The sequence below is a fragment of the Macaca mulatta genome, chromosome 11 (genome assembly GCF_049350105.2).
Source record: "Macaca mulatta isolate MMU2019108-1 chromosome 11, T2T-MMU8v2.0, whole genome shotgun sequence".
Classification (NCBI taxonomy): Eukaryota; Metazoa; Chordata; class Mammalia; order Primates; family Cercopithecidae; genus Macaca; species Macaca mulatta.
This window is the reverse complement of record NC_133416.1, coordinates 74,851,233-74,876,698: the sequence shown is the minus strand read 5'-3', so window position 1 is coordinate 74,876,698 and position 25,466 is coordinate 74,851,233. Positions and strand designations below refer to the sequence as shown.

Below are 25,466 nucleotides of genomic sequence, written 5' to 3'. Positions count from 1 at the left end.
GACCCTTGTTTATTGATGACATAATTAAACAGGAGGATCAACAAGATTTGTGGCTGTCCTACCTCTGGATTTTGTTTTGTATGAGCCAAGAAATATCCTCTCTGTTTAAATTACTTTGAATTGAGTCATCATTTCCCTGCAACTGAAAACATTCTAACCAATATCTACTTCATGGGACCTCCTCAGAAAAACAAGGAAGGAGTAATCAAAACCCATATAGATGATATCCTTCATGTGAGCCATTCCTTAATATGCCCTTTCATAGACGAGAAGGGTAAAGTCCAGCAAAGTTGAGCAATTTGTCTTAGGTGACACAGATAGTAATTGATAAGGCTGGACTGAGTTCCTCTGAGTATCTGACACGAAAGTCTGTATGATTTCCAATATGCACAATGAAAATCTTGGCCAGTAATGAAAGGTATGCAGATCATATTCCAGTCCTATGCAGAAGTTAGGCAAAGGTTCACTGAAGATAAAATCTAATAAGTAATCTGGTTTTCACAGCAGAATACCAGTCACAGCAAGGAACTTGTGTGCTGGGCAGAGAAAGCCTCTTGTATGACTGGGCCAACGTGGCAGGAGAAGGGAAAGGCTGTGATTCAGAGGCTAATCCCCAGCACATTGGACACTGGGTGGAAGGCCAAAATGTGACCTTCAGACTCTACCAGCTGCTGTGTGTGAGGCTACTGATCACCCTTCCTGCCCTGGTCAGGACTGGCTCAGCCACCAATGGGGGAGCATAGTAGCTCAAATGAAACATCTAGAAAAGACAGAAGATGGTAAAAAGAAAAAAGGAAAAAGAAAAAAAGGGAGGAGAGTGAATCCAAAGATATTATGAACATAATCATTATGAATGTAATAAAAAGTGACTCCAAACTGTTGGTTCATCAGGATGTATCAGTCCTCTCTTGCCATTACTCTACTATGTGCAAGTTTTGATTACCTGTTTCGAGGTAAGTTTTTGCATATATTATTTTCCTAAAACTGGTTACCATTCTGTCCTAATTTCTTGCTCAAAATTTATATTTGCATCTGAAAACTCAAAGTACTGTGGCACCTGACTACCTTTCCCAATCTGTTCCTGATCCAGAGCTGCACATATGGCTGCTGACGTTGAAGACAGCACTTTATTTTAGGGGGTGCCAGTCACATGGCTTCCCCTCGAATGGTGCAGTGTACAGTCTGCACAACGATACCCAGTAGTCTTGCCTGGTTCTCTTAATTCCTTATGCAAAATTCATCTAAAACTTTTTAAATATCATGTTTTTTGCCAGATGTGGTGGCTCATGCCTGTAATCTCAGTGCTTTGGGAGATGGAGATGGGAGGATCACTTGAGGCCAGAGTTCAAGACCAGCCTGGGTAACATAGCCAGGTCCACCCTCTGCCTTCTCATCCCCCAGCCCCCCATCTCTACAAAAACTTTTAAAAATTAGCTGGGCATGGTGGGACATACCTGTAGTCTCAGTTATTCAGAAGGCTGAGGTGAGAAGATCAGTTGGGCATAGGAGTTCAAGGTTAGAGTGAACTATAATTGAGCCACTGCACTCTAGCCCAGGCAACAAAGTGAGACTCTTATCTCTAAAATAAATAAATTTTAATTTAAAAAAAAAATTGTGTTTGTGCCTATTTTTACTGTTACATATGAGATAGTTTCACTGATGGTTGCCACAGTTGCTCAAGTAGCCAAGTGGAAAGGAAAGTGTTCTGACTTTAGTTTCAAACAAATGTAGACTGGAATGCTGGGTCTGCCACCTACTTGCTAATTGACCGTGGCTAGGTTAACCAACTGAGCTACTGTTTCACTATCTATAAAATGACAATATCAGCCTCATAGTATTAATAGAAGGATATGTACTAAATGAGAAAAATGTGTCAATGTATATTTTTGTTGTTACAATTATTCTTATTAATATTATCAAAGTCCCTAACATAGTGTCTGCAATGGAAGAGATTCTCAATAAATATTAATTCCCTTATTGAATTTCAATGTCAATTTCAGTCCCTTTTCCTGGCAGGGGATAAACTTAGTCCAGCAGATGTCTGTATCCTAAGTGAGGAGGACAAACATTTTGCATTTTGCAAATTGCATCCGTTGAGAAGTTCTGGGTTGGGGGAAGAGGGAGAGACATTCTTTGGTCAGACATTTAAAAAGTACTGCATTCTATCCCTGCTCTTCAAGATTCTCATTGCTCATTCGTGTATTGAAAGCCTTGAAAAATCTCACTTCAAACAATATGAATGTTTTACAACATATTTCTCTAATTTGATCATGAATTAATTTTTACATTAGACAAATTAATATTCATTAATGTGTTCCACAGAACATACTTTGGGAAGTGTTGGGTTAGGGCTAGAGACTAGGGAAGTTGAATATCCTCAGGGTAAAGATTGGTGTGACCAAAAGATGACACTAACCAGATGGGTACCAGATGGGCACAAAGTTCTTCTGCAAAGCAGAATCATATAAGGGACTGAGGTTATGACTTAGTAAGTGTATATTATTCCCTCTGAGCAAAACAGGAGGAGTGTGAGGAAGGAGATGGATGAAAGAGGACAAAAAGGGAGGACAAAAGCATCCATCACTATATCAAGCATTTATTGAGCAACTACTATGTGAAGGATGTAGAGATGAATAGCATTGTCCCTGCATTAAGGACATAAAGAAAACAGAGTAAAGAGAAACAGACAGAGAAGGGCCACAGGAAAAAAAAGATAATAGATTTAAAAGAAGGAAAGAAGATATACTTGAGGAAAACTTTGTCAAGATGTACAGGTGGAAAAGATTCCAGTCTGTTCTGCCTCACGAAGGCTGGCTGGGCACCCAATCTTTAAGAACATGGCAATGAATTGATTATCTCTTTTTTAAAAGTGAATCCTGCCAAAAGATTAAAATTTTGTTTAAGAAGATTAACCATAACTAAGTAATTATATTAGAAAATTTCGGTTATTAAACTGGGCAGCAAATTCTCTAAAAGCAATAATGAAATAGAAAACTATCAATTAATGTTTATGATACATTTCTGAAGAAAATATGTATAGGCCCTAAAACAGCTTACACATGATTCTAAAACTAGAGAGGATCTAAAACTCTTCAAGTATGCCATTGGAATATGCATTGCATTCTGTCATCTCATTTGCAAAAAAAAATGTGAACAAATTCTCTTCTGTGAAGGAAGATGAAACAAGGAAAAATAAATGGAAAATTAGAAGCTGCACTGAGAGGCAAGCTCAGCACCTGGGAGGCAAGCTTTAAAAAACTCTGAAACATGAGTGTTCTTCTTGGAATATTGGAGCTTGTCATTGCCCCCTGCCTGCCTGTCCTTCTCCCTCCTCTCCACCAACATGTACCTTTGGTTTATCTCCAGCTCACTGACCTTCTTTATTCTTAGAAAAGGAAGGTCTCAGGTATAGGGTTTGATGCAGTTTGGGTATTTGTCACCACCCCCAAATCTCATGTTAAAATGTCATTGCCTCTTGAACCTGGGAGGTGGAGCTTGCAGTGAGCCAACAATGAGCCACTGCACTCCAGCCTGGGCGACAGAGCGAGACTCTGTCTCAAAAAAAAAAAGAAAGAAAAAAAAATGTAATTCTCAGTGTTGGAGTTGGAGCCTTGTAGAAGGTGTTTGGATTACTGGGGTGGATCCCTCACAGTGTGGTGTTGTCTTCATGATAGTGAGTTCTCATGAGATCTGGTCATTTAAAGGGTGTGGCACTTACCCCCCTACACTCCTCTCTCTCTCTCTCCCTCTCTCCTGCTTTTGCCATAGGAAGTACCTGCTCCTGCTTCACCTTCCCCATGACTGTAGGCTTCCTGAGGCTCCCCTAGAAGCCAAGCAGATGTTGGCACCATGCTTTCTATGAAGCCTGCAGAACTGTGAGCCAATTAAACCTCTTTTCTTTATAAGTTACTCAATCTCAGTCTTTATAGCAATGCAAGAATGGTCTGATACAGGGTTATACCCCCTAAATATTCTTTTCCCTTATGCTGATTTTTGTATTGGGTTAGCCCCTCCTTTCTGCTTTCATACATTCATTTTTCAGCAAATATTTATTGAGTTCATACCGCACACTGTGCTTTGAGTGTGGGGGCACTCAAGGCATCTGCGAATCCCTCCAGCTTTATTGAAATAAGATTTATTTTCTCTTCTCAGTCATCATAGATTTTATCGGTTTTTATTTTGCATCTTGAAAAATACCTATGGTGTTTTTACTACCTCAGGAAAAGAAAAAGACACACTGATAAATTGTGTGTCACAATGACTGTGGCCGGTTCCATTGACTACCATGCTTCAGATTCTGCCACTTTTTTTGACAGGTATAACGTGTTTCCTGTCTGAGTTGTTGGGATTTTGTTGGTGGGACTATAATAACTTGGTGTGGGGGAGGGTGCCATTTCCCCTCTTTCTTCTGTTTTATTCCAGCATGAGTTTGTGCACAGAAGCGATAGATGAATCCGTAGATTCAATGATGTGCCCAGAAGGAGCACACAGCAGGGAATGGCGAACTTTTTCTGCAGAGGACCAGAGAGTAAATATTTTTGAGTGTTTTTTTTTTGTTTGTTTTTGTTTTTGTTTTTGTTTGAGACGGAGTCTCGCTCTGTCACCCAGGTTGGAGTGCAGTGGCGTGATCTCGGCTCACTGCAAGCTCCGCCTCCCGGGTTCACACCATTCTCCTGCCTCAGCCTCACAAGTAGCTGGGTCTGCAGGCGCCCGCCACCACGCCTGGCTAATTTTTTGTATTTTTTAGTAGAGACGGGGTTTCACCGTGTTAGCCAGGATGGTCTCGATCTCCTGATCTCATGATCCGCCCGCCTCGGGCTCCCAAAGTGCTGGAATTACAGGCGTGAGCCACCGCACCCGGTCATATTTTTGGTTTTGTGAGAAAGAATTTCTGTCACATCTAGTAGTCCTGCCATTGTAGGGCAAGAGCAGCCACAGCCAATACCCAAACAAATAAGTGTGACTGTATCCCAGTTAAACTTCTTTAATGGACACAAATTTGAATTTCATGTAATTTTCCCATGTCACAAAACATTATTATTTATTATTTGATTCTTTTCTGTAAAAACCCTTATTATAGAATAGCAGGTGAGGGGGGCTGATTTGACCCACAGGCAGTAATTTATCCACAGCTGTTCTAGGGAAAAGAGAATAATCTGTGTGTGATCAGTGTGTGAATATTGTCTGTGTCACCTACCAGTCAGGTCCATGGGAACCAGTCTAATATATTTGGGCCTTTATTTTCTTATCTGAAAATGGAAATAATAAGTTTGACCTTACCTGATAGTTACATAAAGGTTAAATGAGTCTAGCAATACAAGTGAGGTATTTTCTAGGAATAAAAGAGGCTGATGGGCTGGCTGAAGGTGAGCTGAAGGAACACATTGGTGGGAGGAAGGAAAAAGACATCAGGAAACAACCATTCCTTGCCTGAAATGTAATGGTTTCTTACCTAATGACAGCTATTGTTGTTATTACTATTATTCAAAGAATAATAGAGAAAGAGAAGTAACAATTAACAACAACAGATTCAGAGGAAGGAAAAGAAAGAGGAGCTAGAAAAATAAAGTAAGAAATAGTGACAGAGAGAGGAGGAAACAGCCATGACGGCCTATTGTTCCAAAATCCTCCCCTTGCTCTGATCTCCCTCCCAAACCTCAGAAATGGGTTTTCCAATGACCTGGATATATTCACCATTATATCCTGCTGGCATCTCAAATTGAGCATGACCCAGGTGAATTTATCTCCCTCTAATCTTAACTTTGCTTTTCTCCAACAGTTTCCATTTCTATTAATAATACCTCCAAGCTTCAAACAGCTAGGTCGTATTTGATTCCTCTTTCATTTTTACTCCTAGTCTTTTTGAGTTTACTTTGAAATGTTTCTAAGGTCCATATTCTCCCAGCCTTGACACTCACAGCGTCTCCTTAGACTCTCTCTGTAATCCACTGTCCATGACAACTCTGTCATCAAGCTCTCAGTATCTACTCCCACCTCCAATACATCTTACCCACAGTTTACCCATAGGGGATTGTCCCAGTCAGAACTAAGGCACTGTGCTGTGTCCCCATCACTGCAGAATATACCCTCCTTAATCAGAGGATCCGATCCTCCAGGATCTGCCCCAAGAGCCCATCTGATGTGATTTCCAACAAAACTGCTAACTACTCCATGTGTACCTCAATTCCTTGGTATCTGCTGTTTCCTCCACCTGGAATGCCCTTCTCTTCATTGCATTTCTAAATCCTGGGAATTCCTCAAGCCCTAATGTAAATACTTCCTTGTCCAGGAAGCCTTCAGCTGAAAGTGATTATTGCCTCCTGTGAATGTCTATAGCGTTTGTTTATCTGTATTTCTTTCTTGTCAGTCATCATTTGCTATCTTTGTGTTAAGTGTGCATATGTTTTATCATTTGTAAAAGACCAGTGGTTGTCAAATAGAGACAATTTTGTCCTCCAGGGAATATTTAGTAAGGTCTGAAGATGGTTTTGGTTGCTACAACTCAAGACGGGGGTACTACTGGCATCTGGTAGGTAGAGGCGAGGGTTGCTGCTAAAGATCCTACAATGCACAGAACCCCCCACAACAAAGAAATGACAACAGTATGAGGTTGAGAAACCCTGGACCAGACTCTAGGTCAGCAGTCCCCAACGTTTTGGCCCCAGGGACCAGTTTCATCAAGACAATCTTTCCACAGACGAGGAAGCGGGAGATGGTTTGGGGATGATTCAAGTGCATCACATTTATTGTGCATTTTATTTCCATTATTATTACATTGTAATATGTAATTAAATAATTATACAACTCACCACAATGTAGACTCAGTGAGACTCCTGAGCTTGTTTTTCTGCAACTAGACAGTCCCATCTGGGGGTAATGGGAGACGGTGGCAGATCATCGGGTGCTCGATTATCATAAGGAGCGTGCAATCTAGAACCCCTGTATGCACACTTTACAATAGGGTTCGTGCTTCTATGAGAATCTGGTGCCGCCGCTGATCTGACAGGAGGCAGAGCCCAGGCGCTAATGCGAGCCATAGGGCACAGCTGTAAATACAGATGAAGCTTTGCTCGCTTGCCCACCGCTCACCTCCTGCTGTGAGCCCCAGTTCCTAACAGGCCACAGACCTGCACCCGTCCACAGCCGAGGGACTGGGGACCCCTGCTCTAAGCTGTTGAAGAAAGGGGTCCATAACCAATTCCCTTGTGTTTCCTACAGTTCCTAACTCAGTCTTATATATGATCATTGATGAATACATACTTGTTGAATTAATGAAACAATAAGAATTTTTACAGAAAACATACAGAGCTAAGGGATGACATCCTCTCCATTTCCAGTGGTATATGGGTGTCTGTGTACAGTATATCTTCTTCATTGCAGATGAGGAGCCAGGGCTTTCCAATATCTGCACATTTTCATCTCTTGGTGCAGAAAGTACAGCTGACTGCCACAGAGGGTCTCCTGAGCACTGTTAGTGGATGATTCAGGTTTTGAACACGTCTTTCAAAATGACGATTCTTCTATAAAACATGTAAAATGATGCTTCATTTTCTTCTAGCGTTTTAGCATTCTTGGCAAATAGCTCGATTCTGAGAGAGTTGCATGATTTTAAGCAAAACAAGATCCTGACACCATGCAAAGTTGGCCTCTGTCCTTCAGCAAGGCATGCAGTTCAGACATCCCAGACTCACCTTTTGAAGACTTTCAAAGATTATGTTTCTGAGGTTACCGTCAACTTGCATATTGTTTAAACAACCATTTATGTTTAAAGAAAAAAAAAATCCATGCTTGGTTTTTTCCTAACTCACACTCACTGGAGTTTAAGCCTGCTTTTTAAAAATCTGCTCTGAGAAATAGAGACTCATTCATGGTACTATAATACAAATCATAGTAACAAATAACAAAAAATTCTTTCGGATTTATAAAGTACCTTCTACCATATGCTTGCTTTCCCATGTACTGAATGAACAATGCATCGCCCCCGCGGTGCCAGGGCTGCCCCAGACTCATCCATTTTCCTCCCCTCTGTTGTTTCTTGGCATGTTCTCCACAGTGGGAACCAGAAAAATAGGAGGAGATCTTTACCAGTCATTTTTGCTAAATCCTGGTTTTAAGTAATGGTTAATTTCAGATGTGTCGATAACCTAGGGACTGCTTAACTTCTCACCCACTAACTTTAAACACCACAAGTTGTTGGTAATCAGACTTAAACACAATTATATCTTGAAAAAATCTGAATTTGTTAAAACATTTTTCAGCTCCCAGATCTCATTTATTTCCTATCAAATCATTTCCCAAGTATTTTTTACATTTCACAGGAAGTAACATGTTTACATTGGTACTTCTAGTACAGAATATGATATTAAAAAGTAAAATATAGACTGGGTGCGGTGGCTTATGCCTATAATCCCAGCACTCTGGGAGGCCGAGGCATGTGGATCACAAGGTCAGGAGTTCGAGACCAGCCTGGCCAACATAGTGAAACCTAGTCTCTACTAAAAATACAAAAAATTAGCCGGGCGTGGTGGTGGGCGCCTGTAATCCCAGCTACTCGGGAGGCTGAGGCAAGAGATTTGCTTAAACCTGGGAGGCCGAGGTTGCAGTGAGCTGAGATCGCACCATTGCATTCCAGCCCAGGCAACAGTGTGAGGTTCCATCTCAAAAAAAAAGTAAAATATAAATAATTCCATGATTCACATATTTAAAAAGTTTTTAATGCAAGAAGGATTAAGTCTCTATAAGAATTTCTAACCCACGTCTTCATAAAACTATGAATTGTGTATACCATTATTGCAGTTTGCCTATGAAAATATAAGTAAATTTCATATAAATTAAAGATAATTTTCAGTATCTTGGTGACCTCGATTCCTAAATATGAAAGCCTACTCCCTTTTAAATGAAATTTCTATTCCCAAAGTGTCACTTGTGATGGCTCTGCCTGTGACTGAGGGTCAGTAAATTTGAGGCTTTTGCTAAGTAACATTGTGAAGCTGTAGCTCATAAGAGAAACTGATAACCTAGGGAGAGGCTAGGTGTTTCTTTTTATATACAAGTCTGCAAAGCAAACTTTTCTGAATTTGATCTTGATTTGCTTCTCTTAAAGATGTATTCTTCGGGAGGCTGAGGCAGGAGAATGGCGTAAACCCGGGAGGCGGAGCTTGCAGTGAGCTGAGATCGGCCACTGCACTCCAGCCTGGGCGGCAGAGCGAGACTCCGTCTCAAAAAAAAAAAAAAAAAAAAAAAAAAAAAAAAGGTGTATTCTTGCCAAAACTAAAGGAGGTTTTTCACTTTTTTTTTTTTTTTTTTTTTTGAGATGGAGTCTTGCTCTGTCACCCAGGCTCAATCTTGGCTCACCGCCTCCCGTGTTCAAGCGTTTCTCGCGCCTCAGCCTTCCAAGTAACTGGGACTACAGGCGTGTGCCACTATACCTGCCTAATTTTTGTATTTGTTTTAGGAGAGACAGGGTTTCACCATATTGGTCAGGCTGGTCTTGAACTCCTGATCTCGTAATCCCCCCACCTCGGCCTCCCAAAGTGCTGGGATTACAGGTGTGAGCCACCGCGCTCAGCCTGGTTTTTCACTTTTTATTTCAGAGTTGCTAGCTAAGGTTGTGTATGTTATATGCATAGGGTGCCATTTCACAAATATTACCACACACCTTCCAGCACCTTACATGCAGTATTATTTAATCCTCTAAACAACACTATGATATAGATACTACTATTATTCCCATTTTATAGATGCAGAAACTGAGGCTCAGGGATAAGAGGCTTGCCCAAGTTTATATAGCTATGCAGTGCCAGGGCCAGACACGTATTCAAGCCAGGTATGTCTAATTCCAGAGCCTATATTCTTCAGGCCTTTCTGGTCCCATCAATCTTGGTACCAGGATAATGTAATTAGAGTCTCCGAGGTCCCTTAAAAATATGTGAAGACAGCCAGGTGCGGTGGTTCATGCCTATAATCCCAGCACATTGGGAGGCCGAGGTGGGCAGATCACTTGATGTTAGCAGTTTGAGACCAGCCTGGACAATATGGCGAAATCTCATCTCTACTAAAAAGACAAAAATTAGCCAGGCATATTGGTGCATGTCTGTGATTACAGCTACTCAGAGGCTGAAACAGGAGAGTCGCTTGAACCGGGAGGCAGAGGCTGCAGTGAGCCAAGATCACACCACTGCACTCCAGCCTGGGCAACAGAGTGAGACTCCATCTCAAAAACAAACAAACAAACAAAAAAACCTGAAGAGGTTGTTTTAACATAACTCTATAAAGACAAAAGAAATAACAATTGAGATAAACTGAATTATATTTTGGATGAATTGTATACATATTTTGAGTTTATTAAAATATATATATTCATATGTGTGTGTGTATATATATGTAATTATAATTGCATAAAGTTTATATTTTTATATACATATATAATATTCATTATTCATGTTACAAGCCCAGGATTTTGGTTCCAGTCTTAACACTGTCATTTGATGTTTATCAAATTACTTAAAATTTCTAACCGTTCTCGTTCTCTTCATAAGTAATGGAGATATTAGTAGGATGTATTCCATTAGGTTGTTATTGTGGCAATAAAAGGAGATAATTGTTTGAAATGTAGTAAAATTAAAAATAATTTTTCCAGCTGGCACCAGAGTCATACTACCAGACAGAACTATCTGGTGTAGGAAAATGATATACATCAAGGGGCTTGGGGCCAAGGGCTGGAATAATGTAAGAAAAATAACAAAAATGATCAACTTCTCTGCACCACACATAAGCAGGACTTGGAGGAAAACAGTGAAGGGAGGAGAGGAAAGAGGGTAAAGGGAGTAGGGAAGAAAGCTGCGTGGCTTGGGAGCTTCAGGAGAAAGACATCCAGAGAAGACTTTCTGAAGGGTGAGGAGGCCAAATAATTTCACAAAGAATATCAATGTCTACTGTCTGATGTTAGGTTTTCTGTCTCTCTGTGATGTAAACTCCCTCTGTTACTCCAAAGCTTCAGAAAAGTCTGGTGCACACACACACACACATTCATGCAGAGTGGCTTGAGAGGGAAGTCAAGGAAAGGGGCCACGTGCCCCCATCTGGGTGGGTGCAGCATACACAGAAGGCACCGGCCACGGAGACGAGGCGTGGGTGAGACAGAGATTCAGGCCGAAGGGTCCCATGGAATGTGAATCCCTAGCAAATCATAGAAATCTAAGGAGGATCCTGGGTATTTCCTCAAGATGTGAGAGGGGGGCTTCCACCAATTTCTATTAAACCTCAGAGTAACTAGAATCTGGATTACACATTTGTTCAATCAATATTTATTAAGTGCCTACTATGTACCAGGATATTTTACAGGTGCTGGAATTTCTGTGTTGAAGAAGGCAAACTTCCTGCTCTTTTACCTGACTGTCTGGGTGGGGAACAGAACAGGAGCAGGTGAGGGACAGACAGTAAACAAATAAAAAAACAAAGTAGCCGGATTGTTTCAGGTAGTGGGCGTATTATGAAAAAAATAACCAAAATGGGGACTGTGTTAGGAGTCCTTCAGTAGAGGGGTAGCGTGCCCAGGAGTAGGCATGGGGTGCTTATTTAGATCCGGAGACCAGGTGCTGTTTGACCTGGGACCTGAAGGACAGGAAGGAGCTGGCCATGGGTGGACGCTGGGGCTTTTGCTCCAAGCAGAGGGCTTGAAGGCATGTATAGAAGAGAACAGTGCGACTGACCCTAATGGGCTAGGGAGAAAGAGGCTGTAGTAGTGCTCTAGGGTTTTGCCATAAGAAAATACCACCAACTGGGTGGCTTAAAATAATAGAAATTTATTCTCACAGTGCCGGAGGCTAGAAGTCTGAAATCAAGGTGTCAGAACCAAGGTGGTTTCTTCTGAGCGCAGTGAGGGAGAATGTGTTCCCAGCCTCTCTCCTAGATTCTGCTGGCTTGCCTGTCATCTTTGGTGTTCCTCGGATTGTAGATTGATCACTCCAATCCTCTACCCTAACGTGGCCTTCTCGCTGTGTCTTTTCACATAGCCTTCCCTCTGCGCATGTCTGCAAATGTTCACATTTCCCTTTGTTATAAGGACACCAGTCATATGGGATTGGATCTACCCTAATTTTAACCTCGTCTGAATTAATTATCTCTTTAAAGACCCTATTTCCAAATAAGATCAACATTCGGAGGTAGAGGAGATTTGGACTTCAACAGATCTTTTTGGAGAGACCCAATTCAACTCCTAACAGAGGATATGGAGAGGAGTTGGATTTTATTCTAAGCACCCATGTGAAATGCCTGGCACAGTGCCTGGCACGTGGGAAACAATGAATTTTAGCATCATTATTATGCAGAGAATTTATTTTAAAATGCAAAATTTAACAGGAGAGTCGTTAAAAACACAAAATTGGATTATGTCACTGCTCTGGCTAAAATCTCTCCAATGGCTTCCTTTTGTACTCCAAAAAAATTCCAAGTCCTCATAGGGCCTTCAAACCCCCTAGGGTCTGAGCTCTTGGTGATCTCAGACCTTGTCTCCCACCAACCCCCACCTGCTCCGTCCACTCCATTCACCCTGGTCTCCTTGCTTGTCCTCAATCACCCCAAGTTGCCCCTCCCACCTCAGAACCTCTTCCTGTTTGTTGCTTCTGCCTGGAATGCTTATCTCCCAGTATTGGCAAGGCTGGCTCTGTAATGTCGTACAGCCTTCACCTCAAATACCTCCCAACCTCGCCCAGAGAGGCTGTCTCCAAGAACCCTCTCTAAAATAATGCCCACATCACTTTCCATCTCCTTCTCTACTGAACTTTTCCTCATACCTTTTACAACTACTTAAAATTATTCTCTCTCTATATATATACACACACACACACACAACTACACTATATCTAAAAATATGTAATTAATTAATCGTGTCTGTCCTTGCCACCATAATGTCAGCTCCATAAGGACTGGGAAAGGTAGGCTCGACGGCAGAACCTCAGCCCTTAAGAACAGCGCCTGGCACCTAGGAGATGCTCAATGTATGTTTGTTGAATAAATGAATCAAGAGTGCTGATACAGTCAGGAGTAATGAGGTGGTTGGTGAACCTATTATCATTCAAGTGCAGTCTTCACTGTGTCTGTACCTGCAGCCCATACATTTCCCACTATATTTTTGTTTCACCAATGATAAGTCTTGGTCCCCTATAAACTTGTCTTTATTCATTGTAGAGCACTCAGAGCTGCATATTTAAAAGGCATATTTTTATCTCAGGAACATGGAGTTCAACAGTGTGTTTCTATTTTATTTTGTATTTTTCATCTCACTGTTGCATAAATCTGAGTTATGCAGGGATGGGGAATGAGATGCTTTTAAAATACACCTGAATACCTACAGATGCTCTTTTCTGTACTGCAGTGGTAAAGGGATTCCTGAGCTCCAAAAGAGTAATTAAGTCAGACGATTACTGGGAATCTAAAACATTTCCCTCTATAGCGTAGAAGTAAATTAAACAGCAATCAAATAGGAAGCAGAAATATTTATCGCAATTCGAAAAGTGACTTCAGGTGCACTCTGAACCACTCAAGAAAATTAATGAAATAGCTTTAGAATCCCATGTTCTTGTATTGCTTTGTCTATAGCTCCAAAGATTATAACACAAGTTGATCATTTATTTTATAAAACTGATTTAAGAACAAATAAATTTTGACTATTTCCAACATTCAAATCAGTCTTTGATGGAAGAAAAACTGCCATTAACAATATTCAGAAGAACATGCTATAAGTTCTTAATTACAAAGACACAGCCCAAAAATATTTTGGAAAAGGCAACATTGCTGAAATAAATTAATAGCTTTCCAATGTGACTGCTCAATTAAATGCAAAAATTTTGCTAAGATTTCTAAAATACACACACATCTCGTGATAAACTTACACATACTTAGTTTGTAGTACATTAACTTTTCCAATATACATCTTAGCCAATTTAAAATGGTTCATTACAACTTTTACAAATTACAGTAGTTATGACAGAACGATATATTCTCCAGGAAAAAGAAAAAGGAAAGATTATTTAATCTGATAATGCATGGTACTGGTCAAGCATTTTAAACTATGCAAATGGTTATAAAATGTATTTCATTATTATATAACTCCATTAATTCCCTTAAAGTTCTTACTTGTAAAAAGAGGCCTTCCTTAAGGGTATTTATTCAAGAGACATCCCTGATTAAATGCCATTATAAGTAATGAAACTATTAAGAGGAAGAAGGATGGGAGGGAGGGAGGGAGGAGCCAGGGAGGGAGGAAGAAAAACAAAAACTTCTGCATGACTTAAAGATTTCTAAATCTCAGCCAACATACCAGTAATTTCAAATAGTATTCACTACAAACATTTTAGCAAACCAGATCATGAAGCCTTTAGAGTTGCATTCCCAAACTTGATTGGCAGTGAATTCAGATGCTTATCATGCATATCTCTTTTGAGCTGTTATTATATTTATCATTTGAATTTAGTAGCCAATTCACCTAGGCTGGCCCATTCCTTCAAGTCAACAGTCTGATATTTTTTTGCATGGCTTGGATAAGCAACTTCAAGTAATTTACCAGCCAATTCAGTCCAAAGAGGCAAATCAGTAATATATACAAGCTCATTCATTATAATCTCAGAAAAAGTCACACTGGTATATTATAAGTAATTGCAGCCTGGGAGACTAATAAAGGCAGCCTTAGAAAGTTCTCTGCATCATAGAATGCTCCCCTTTATTACTTTGCTAAGGCTTGTTTGGGCTTCATTCTATGTGACAAAGATTTTTCATAATGGGCTGATAAATGCCCCATGGCGTATTTCAAGGAAAAGAAGATAATGATTAATGGTAGGATAGCTTTATGCTAAGGTCAAAACCCCTTTTGTGGAAACAAATAACACACAAGTTTCTACTTACTGGAGAAGAAATGAGAGGGAGGAGGGGTTCCATTGTAGATACAATAAAACAGAGAATGTGTCTTACTCCAAATCGTTTCAGAGATGTAGACTGCTCTAGAAACCTGGAGCTAGTTATAGAACACTGGTCTTGAAATGAAACTGCCACTGGGGAGGAATGGAAACAGAAAGGCTTAAATACATTCCCTCAAAGCTCCCCAGGGCTTTTCTTTGTGCCCAAGGCATTTCTGGTGGAAACAGCCTTAAGAGACAAGAGTGTTGTTTTAAAAATTCCTCTTGTTTCTTTGGAACATTGAGAAAAATGCTTACATACTTTGGTTCTTCCACGCCTGCCTGCTTTTTGAGTAAAATTTATTTTTAAAATATTTTATTTATCTCTCAGTTGGCAAAATCATTTAATTTTGCTACTCTTCTAAAATTTATGTATTCATTCAATATTTCAGCAATCTTAAATCTTCATAGCTAAATGTATTTCTTAATCATTTATACAAGATGTACTTATTGAGCTCCTACTAGGTTCTAAGGATACAGCAATGAAAAGACTGCCAAGTCCCTTACTCTTCTGAAGGTTACTCTGTAGTTAGGGGAGAGGAAGAACTAAAAATAAATAAATAAATAAACAAACAATAAAATAGCAAGTGGGGCTAATGCTGCAAAGAATCAAAGTAGGCCAGTATGATAGAGAGGGACAGGTGGCTACTGTCCCTCTCTATCATAGAGGATGGGACGGACCGGTCAGGAAAGTCCTCTCTGATGAGCTGACCTGAGAATTGAATGACAAGAAGGAGCCAGACATACAAAGATCAAGAAGAAAAAGCATTTCAGGCAGGGGGAACAGCCAATGCAAAGGCCCAAATGCAGAATGATTGTGGTCTCCTCTGGGGACAGGAAGAAGATCAGGGTGGGAAAGTGGGATGGAATGAGTTCAGAGGAATAGGCATAGACTAAATCCCAGTCCAGACATTACAAGCTATGGCTGGATGCTTGATTGAATTGGGAAACATCAGAGCAACACATTTTCATCTGATTCTAGCCTCTTGCAATTAATACTTCTAATCTGTCCCCTTCCAAAATAGCCTGCACTTCAGTGGCACGTGAATTGATTCAACTTCCTTGTTCAAAAATTGTCTTATAGACACCATCTGCTTTATAGAAAATGTTCAAATTATTTAACTTGACATTTACAGACCTCCAAAAACTTACACTAGCTAACCTATCCACCTTTATGTCCCCTGTTCCACTAATGAATACTCTCCTCTAGCCAAACCTTTTCTTCAACACTCCTTTTATTTTATCCTCTTGATTTTTTTCTCATGCCATTTTCTATTATTCAGCAAGAGCTTTTCCTCCTCTCACCGAATTTATATCCACTTTTATTCATTAAAATATTTTTGTAACTAGCAAAAGAAAACCCAACACAAAGTGGGTTAAACAAAAAGAAATTTCTTGGCTCAAGAAAACTAAAAGTCCAAAGTAAAACACACTCAGGCACAGTTTGATTCAGAGGTTCATGATGTCGTTTACTTTGAGATGATCTTGGCTCTGTGTGTTGATTTCGTTCTCAGGCTGGCTTCCTTCAGAATAGCAGAAATGGCTGCAAGAGTTCTAGACCCTGCACTCAGTTGAATTGTGTTCCCCCCAGATTCCTGTCCACCTGGGACCTGAGTATGTGACCTTATTTGGAAATAGGGTCTTGGCAGTGTAACTGCATTAAGATGAGGTCATATTGGATCAGGATGGGTCCTAGTCCAGTGACTGGTGTTCTTATAGGAAGAGAGGAATAATAATAATAATAATAAGAGAGGATATAGAGACACAGAGGGAGAAGGCCAGGTGAGGACGGTGGCAGATATTTCACTGAGGCAGCCACAAGCCAGGGAACACCAAGGATTGCCATCAACCTCTAGCTTCCTTCCAGAAGCTAAGAAGATGGAAGGAAGAGTTCTTCCCTAAAGACTCAGAGGCACCTCAGAAGGTGCATCAGCTGTCAGCTCCTTGATTTTGGACTTCCAGTGCCAAGAACTATGAGAGAATAAACGTCTGTTGTTTGCAGACAGCCAGTTTGTGGTGATTTCTTACAGAAGTCCTAGGAAACTAACACAGGTTCACGTTGCTCACGGGCCATCCAGAAGAACAGAGAACCGTGTATCTGGCAGCTCCCATGCGAAAGAGCAAAAACTTCTTTTCAGAAGGCTCAGCAAATTTTCCTTATTTCTCCTGTGTCCATGTCTGAATCAATCACTGCATCCAGAGAACTGCCACCTGGAGCTGAAAGAACATCTCTCCTATTCAAATCACGCGGCAAAATGGTGGAGGAGGGATCTCCAAAATAAAACCAGGGTTCTGTTGCCAAGAAAAAAGGGAAAGAAATGCCAAGAGGGCAGCCGGCTTATGTCCACTCTACTATTGAAGACAGAATGATTTGGGTTGAAAGTTACAGAAAGCCTCTCTCTCACTGGCTTGAGCATTGAGAGAATGTACTAGATATATTGCAACATAGTGGGAAGGGTAACACCCTAATTTTAAGGATTTAAGTCACGAGATGAGAAATGTGTACATGAAAGTGTTATTAAGAATATAAGGTAATTCGAAGCAGATGGAGAATAAGAAAAAAGAATATAAGGTAAATGAGAACTATTAGTATGAGCAGTAAGTGCTGAAAGAATTCAGAGACAAAGAGTTTGCTTCTGGCTAACGTGGAGAGACTTCATGGAGAAGGTATTGTTTCACACAATAGGCGATCCGGACGCAGATCAAACTCCAGGCACCGCAGGAACGGGCTCCACGTCTGCATCTCCCCTGTTCTCCAGCCTCAGCCTTCCTGCAGGTGTCAGCTTTGTCTTCATGCCAGCTCTTAATAGGGTCACCAGAAGCAACTGGGGCAACCGATGATGTATTTTTCGTGTCCAGTGGGAGAGAGTAGCAACCTGATGCCCAATTATGAAATAAATGTCTTTCCTCTTAGACTGCTTGGACCCAAACTTGGACGGAGTTTGCCTTTCCTGAGACAAGTGTGCTGCACTCCTGTGCCCATTCCTAGATCAATGCCAATTGCTAAGGAACTACCGTTTACTGACTGGCGCAAGCCTAGTTCCCTGAATGCATCATGAGGGAGGGCAGGGAAGAGATGATTGCAACCACTGGCTTGGCATTAGACTAATTAGGATTCTCCCTTGGGGCTTAAGAGGGAGTTTGCTTTCCCTGAAACAAGTGTGCTGTATGTGGGACGGTTTCTAAAATACGAAAAGAAGAGTTAATAGATGCTGGTTAGGCAAGTAATTTGGCCACCACACCATCGTTCTAAGTACATATTGGATCCTGCCTCCTCCATGAAGTCTCTCCAGGTTAGGCAGAAGCAAACTCTTAGTCTCTGAACTTTTTCAGCACTTACTGCTCATACTAATATTTCTCATTTACCTTATATTCTTTTTTTCTTATTCTCCATCTGCTTTGAATTACCTTACATTCTTAATAATACTTTCATGTACACATTTCTCATCTCGTGACTTAAATCCTTAAAATTAGGGTGTTACCCTTCCCACTATGTTGCAATATATCTAGTACATTACCTTGCCCAGAATATTTTATGCTCAATAAAAACCTGTTACTGAATTGACTTTTAACAAGCAAAAAGAACCAGGCAGCCTTTAAACTTAGCAATAGACATATAGATCCAGCTCCCTAGTTCAATTATTTCTTCTTCCTAATAGAAATCTCCCCTTGCTCATTATCTCCCAAGAGTTGTTCATGAAGACATATTGGTAATTCATCTGTACTTAATAAAATGGTTAGATTTTGGACCTAATTAAATAGTAAGAAGCAGTGAAAATACATGACTTGGCTAATATTTTGAGTAAAAATCTGGACAAGATACAAAAACTAAAGCAGAAATACAAATTTCATTATGGAAGCTGAATACAGTAAAGGAAACAAGACCTCTCCAATTGCAAAAAGATGTTTTCGGCACTTTCTCTATTTTAATAATAGGAATCACCATTGTGCCTATCCACTCAAACTATAGATTTTTCAGCATCTTCTAGGTCTAACCCAGCACTCACACATGAATGTTATGAGTTCCACTGTTCAACACTATACTATTACATTTGTATTCTCTCTGAAAAATGATTATATCAGATTTAGTAGCAGAACTTTTAGAATGATTTCTTAACTACAATCTCAGTGATCTAGCACTTTGATTAATAATTTCTTAACAGAATTGTGACCACTTTGAAGATATCTTGAGGACATCTGAAATTTCTCTACAAACAAAGTTCAGTAATTCTGATGGTAATAGGTACCATTAATGAAAAAAATGTAATGTCCTGATTTAGACATTTACTGTGGTTTGAATGTTTTTCCCCTCCAAAATTCAAGCTGAAACTTAATCCCCAGTGTAATCGTATTAATAAATGGGACCTTTAAGAAGTGATTGGGTCATGAGGGTTCTGCTCTCATGAATGGACTAATCCATTCATGAATTACTGGATTAATGGGTTAATGGATTAATGGGTTATCATAGGCTTGGGTTAGTTATCAGAGGGTAGGTCTGGTATGAAAGCCAGTTTGTCTCTCTGTGGTGCTTTCTGTCAGTTATGACACAGCACAATGCCCTCACCAGAAGCAACCAGAGGCAGACCCTCGACCTTGGACTTCCCAGCATCCAGAACTGTAAGACATAAATTTCTTTTTTAAATCAATTACCTAGTGTCATGTGTTCTGTTACAGCAACAGAAAATGAACAAAGACAATAGACAACCAAAAGCGATAGAAGAGGTCAATGTTTTCAAAAAAGTCATCTTCCAAAGAATGAGAATAAATAAATTCTTTACTAAAAAGCAGAAAGTTGAGGATCAATGTCTAGATGAAACCACCTTATTTCCCTCAATGGGAGTAGGAAAATTGGATCCACACTCTCCTATTAACCTTTCTCTAGGTTAGTGGAGATAATCAAGCCTGATTTAAGTGCTGAAAATGCATTACTCCCTATTTACTACTTGAGTAAACTTTGTTCTTATTTTATAAAAGCATTTGAGCCAAGGGTGACTTGGGCTTTAATAGTGATTCAAGTCTCCAGGAACATTTAATGTCCGCTGGCCATCTTCAAGTCACTAGACTAAGGCAAGAATACTGCCAGAAGATTCAAGACCCAAATTTTAGTTCTAAGCATTTCGAGGCCCATCCTTCCCTCTTGTTTTCAAATTAGGTAGATACTTAATTTTTGTGTAGACCGCCTTTAAGAACTAGGGGAGGTGGTAAAGGAGACAGGTGAAAGAAGGGTATTTTAAACACAACAGCATAAAAATGGTCTTGGCTTGACAGTGACTATTTCTAAGGCATCGAATTAGAAAAAAAGGCTCAATCTGAAACTAGAGAATGAGGCCCCTGGTGGATTATAAATAATAAGGCCCTTCTTACCTAGCAAGCTTTTAGAAACAATAGAATGTAGTGGCTGAGGATGCCGTAGGCCTGAGTCCAAATCCCAGTTCCACTCCTTGCTGTGTGACCTTGAGAGATTACCTAACTTTCCCAAGCTTCAGTTTTCACATCTATAAAATGACAGTGATAATAGTACTTACTCTGCAGGATGGCAGTGAAGATTAAATTATATAACCCATGTGAAAAAGCTAGGGAAGGCTCTGGAATGTATTAAATATGCCGTAAATGCGAGCTACTGTGACAATTACTAGGGGAAGCCAGCCTCCTTTGGGCCCACTCTACAGCCTCTGGCCCAGAACTGTCAGCCCACCATGCAATTATTTACAGACAGAAAGGGCTGCTTCACTCATTTCTCACTTCCTTGCTTCATTTTGCTTCTAGAATGGTTTATGTCAAGGGTTTCATCCAAAGAGATGAAAATAATAATGTCTATTTACATAACATTATCCTTGTTTTCCTTCTTCCCTCAGAAATGCTCTGGTATTATCAAATTAGTCGCATTTTGAAGATGACATCCACTAGAACTAATCAAACTCAACAAGCTTTGTTCCTTGATATTACCCTGGATCCTCACCCATTAATGTAACAGCTGCAGTATTTTAAAGGAGACCGGGAACACTCCCACTGCAGACTGTCTGCACTTGGTGACTGCAATCATGATTATTTACTGAATACTAATATTCTGTATGTGTTCTGTGCTTTAGCTTTCTAATGCCAGTGCTCATTCATGGCAGAGAATAATAAATTGGCAGGGAGGAGAGTTGTTCCTGCTTAATCCAAAATCTAGTTCTCTCTAGTTGTCTGCTAATCTTTATAACATTAAACTCTTGCTAGACCAAATTTCTGAATAGATATAGTGAAATATAACCATTTAAATCTTAAACCTCTTGAGATATTGTGGTTTCTAATAAGATATATATCTCTGGTCTTCCTCCTGGTTTCCCGGCACACGACTCCTAGAACCTCTGGGGTCTCCAGAGTGATAATAGTGTCCCTGTGTGCTAATGACATGACCAGTAGCTGCCAGCCCCTGGGTAGCTTCAGGATGGGCCTGCTCACTGAAAAGACCAAAACAGAATAAGAGGGTTAGGACTTTCAGCCCATACCCCAACCTCTGGGGAGGAGAAAGGTGCTGAAGGTTGAGTGGATCTGCAGTGGCCACTGATGGTAATCAATCATCTCTACATATAAAGTCTCCATAAAACCCCCAAAGGACAGGACTCAGAGAGCTTCCAAATAGCTGAACACCTGGAGGTTCCCTAAGGGTGGTGCTCATGGGGAAGGCATGGAAGCTCCCACCTCTTCCCCCAAACCTTACCCCACGCATCTCTTCCGTCTGGCTGTTCATCTGTGTCCTACATTATATTCTGTATCAATAAAGCACTAAACATAAGTAAAGCATTTTCCTTAGTTCTGTGAGCTGCCCTAACAAATTAATCAAACCCAAGGAGGTGCCATGGGTCAGAAGCACAGGTCACAACTTGTTCATGACTGGCATCTGAAGAGAGGGGTAATCCTGTGGGACTGAGCCATTAACCTCTGGTATCTGATGCTATCTCTAGGTAGATAATGTCATAATTGGATTGAACTAGAACATACCCAGCCGGTGTCCTCAGGAGAATTCCTTGCAGAATTGCTTTGGTTGGTATGTGAGAAAAACACCCACACACCTGTTGTCAGAAGTATTGAGTGACCGCGAGAGTACAGAGTAGAGAGCAGGAAGCAACAGTTTGGTTTTTTCCTATATCCTTGTATCTCTTGAGCATCAAACTGGGATTTGAGCATTGCGTAATCTTCTATTTCTAACAATGAAGTGCTGTTTGAATTTTGTCACTAGGTCTGAAACATACATCTGATGATGCTCTGTACATCTAAACATCCTTTGTGTTTGAGATGTTACTGACCTTGTTATTTCTTTTGCTTACAAATGTCTCCAAAAAAACAGGAGTGAAATAAAATGTCCTTACCTCCTTCCCTTCCCTCTGGGTTGTAGCTCGATAATTCTAACAATGTCTGCATGACAAATGAAAACTTCAGTATTTATGTACTTTTTGTATGTGATAGAAAACAGACGGCCGGGCGCGGTGGCTCAAGCCTGTAATCCCAGCACTTTGGGAGGCCGAGACGGGCGGATCACGAGGTCAGGAGATCGAGACCATCCTGGCTAACACGGTGAAACCCCGTCTCCACTAAAAATACAAAAAAACTAGCCGGGTGAGGTGGCGGGCGCCTGTAGTCCCAGCTACTCAGGAGGCTGAGGCAGGAGAATGGCGCAAACCCGGGAGGCGGAGCTTGCAGTGAGCTGAGATCCGGCCACTGCACTCCAGCCCGGGCTACAGAGCAAGACTCCGTCTCAAAAAAAAAAAAAAAAAGAAAACAGATAAACATTTGGTATTATTTAGACTAAGGTTTCAGATGTTTGGCTGAAATTTCATCTTTATATTCTGCTTTTTATCTTAATATCTTGGTGGAATTCCATTTAGAGCCTATATTTATACATACCATTCAAGTGGTAGAAAAAAATAATTTAACACAAGACCACCAAATTGAAGTGCCTTTAAAAATTTTTTGTATTCTGTTGAGAAAGGTTTTTACTTTTTCAAGCCAACTGCTGCCACTACTGCTAATGATTATTACCCTGCTTTTTTTAATGCTGTCTAGCTTTATTTCTTTCTTCCAAGTGTAAAATGTGATATATGCTTCATATAAAAATTCAAATCGTGCAGAAAAGCACAAAGAAGACAGTAGAAATCACTTGAATTCCCCTTCTCTGAAGATAGCCACCATTTATTTATGTTTTGCTGAAGACAAAGTCTTGTCTTGAAGGTAAGATTTACATTTTGCCTTGGAGACTTCTTTCTATGAACATGTACATGTAAATGTGATTGTACATAATGTCCTAGAACTTGGCTTTTCTAGTCAACAATACTTTTGGACATTTTTCTATGCAAGTACATGTAGCTCTGCATCTGTGATTCTCATTATGTCCTTCTTCCTCTTCTAGATAAGAGTATGATGCATAAGTGGAATGACATGGAAACGTATAAAAATGGAGAGACACCAGCATCATAATTCATAATATCATATATCCACTGTACTGATATGCTACATTTTTTTTTACCTTATTCCTTCATGGTTGGTGTTTGTTTTCAATAATTTATAATTAAAAGTTTGTTGGGTCTTTGTTTCCTACAAGTTTTTAATTTTTTAACCTATTTATAGATACTACTTTTATCTTTACCCTAACTCTTATCTATGGTCTGAAATATTTTACACTTGAGAAAGCAAATTCTGATAGTGCTGGATCTGTTCAATTCTAAACCCTTTGTTGGATGCCTTTAATCTATTAGAAAGGGAGTCTGCCATTCCTTGATAACATGTAAAACTACGTATATGAAGTAAAATCTTTATTAGAATATGAAGATTTGTTCCTAACTGACTTTCCTATCTAGCAAACAATTCAAGCTAATGGAAAATCAAGCATGCCAGTTTTCTTTGGGTAATTCTGATAAATTACACAAGCTTATGCAGTTTCCTTTTTATGTTGGTAAGCTCAAGATCTCTCAGGGCATGTGGTCACTCACCATTATATTCCAGTCCTCAAAAGTTAACACTTGAAATAAGGTTCAGAAATTTACCTAAGTTATAGGATCAATCTGATTAGTTAGATCAAAATCCATTTTCAGAAAGGAAGGCAAAGAGACCTACTCGAAATTAGCATTTCAATTTATGTTTAGAAATATTCATTCTTTTGGACAAACTTCCATATATTTAGTCTGCCTTCCAGAGGCAAGTATATTCACTCATTTATTCAGCCCACTGGGCTGTGATGTACACATCATTGTCCCAGCAGACACTGTATAATTAATGGCCCCAAAATACACAAAGGCCTTGGGGCTGGGCTAGCCTCAATGTTTTTAGTCTTTACCTGGTTGGTTGCTTGACTTGCTCTTGAGCCAAGTCCATTCTCTTTTCACAGCCATGCCTCTTTCCAGATGAGTCCAGAAGTTGAGTAGCGGCTCGAAATATATCTGACTTGAAGTGAGGAGACCTGAGTGGAATCCCCAGGGAAGCTTGACATGCATCTGAGAGTTGCTATAATATATTCACATCAAAATGGGGGCCATTTCACCAATCTCACAGAGTTTTTGTGAGTGCTGAATAATGTATATGAAAGACTTGGACACACTGAGGGCCTGTAGGAAGTGTTGTGCAGAGCTACTGTTTTCAGTGTCAAAGCAGAATAAGAAAATTCCTTTCTGCTTGCTCTACGGAATGGTTCAAGTCACAAGAGAAAAATAATAAGTAAATTCATCCAGATCCATGTAACTCTCACCTAGCAGAGAATTTTAAGACAATTATTTTCTTGAAAGCCAGACTCTCCTTTTTCTATTTTCAACACATTGAAAAATAAAAAATACTATGTAGAAAACCAAAAACCAGACACCTTCATTTAGATGCTTCACGGCAGTGGCTAATGTTTAGTTTCTGATTCTTACATCTGCCCTGGTTCTGAATCACATCTCATAGGTCCATGTATGGTGATTGCATGCCCTTTATTTAAGAAGAGAATCTTAAAAATCAAGGATGGAGAATCTGCAATCTTAGACGTGATTTTATCTTGCCTGTGGAGTGATGGTGCTTTGGCTACCTCCACCGATAATCAGAAAATCATTTCTCCTTGTGGGGAGTTGCTGCTGTGACTGTCTCATTCAGAAGAAAGCTTCTTGAGAAACAGATATTAGAGCTGCAAACAACATTGAATCAGCTAATGACTGTGGCAAAATATGTCCCTTATTCCACAGCCCCAAGGAATGGGAGAAGCAATAAGAGGTTATTTTTGACTAAGGTTCCGCTTATTACCTACCTACCTTTCCATATTTCCCATGTTTCTCCAAGTATTTCTGACATCTTAAAGTTTTCTATCTCCAGTTCAAGTCCTTTCCTAATCCTGTGTCTCTCTTAACAGAGCACGTTGTAGATATAAATCATTTTAGTCATTAGACCCACATAATCTTAGAGGAAAAATCATTATAATCATTTATTCTGACCCTCTCCTTTTCAGATGAAGAGTGTCAGAACCAAAATTTATTTTCTTTTATTTCATTTTATTTTATTTTATTTTATTTT

At 40.0% G+C, this 25,466-nt stretch overlaps 1 long non-coding RNA gene across 1 annotated transcript; it reads left to right on the top strand.

Annotated features, from left to right (window-relative positions):
- Positions 1-520: 520 nt before the first annotated feature.
- On the top strand, positions 521-25,352 carry LOC144332950 (uncharacterized). The gene is made up of 4 exons (XR_013401218.1): positions 521-953; positions 22,998-23,162; positions 23,341-23,471; positions 24,316-25,352. It is a non-coding gene; the product is annotated as an uncharacterized LOC144332950 (long non-coding RNA).
- Positions 25,353-25,466: the final 114 nt, after the last annotated feature.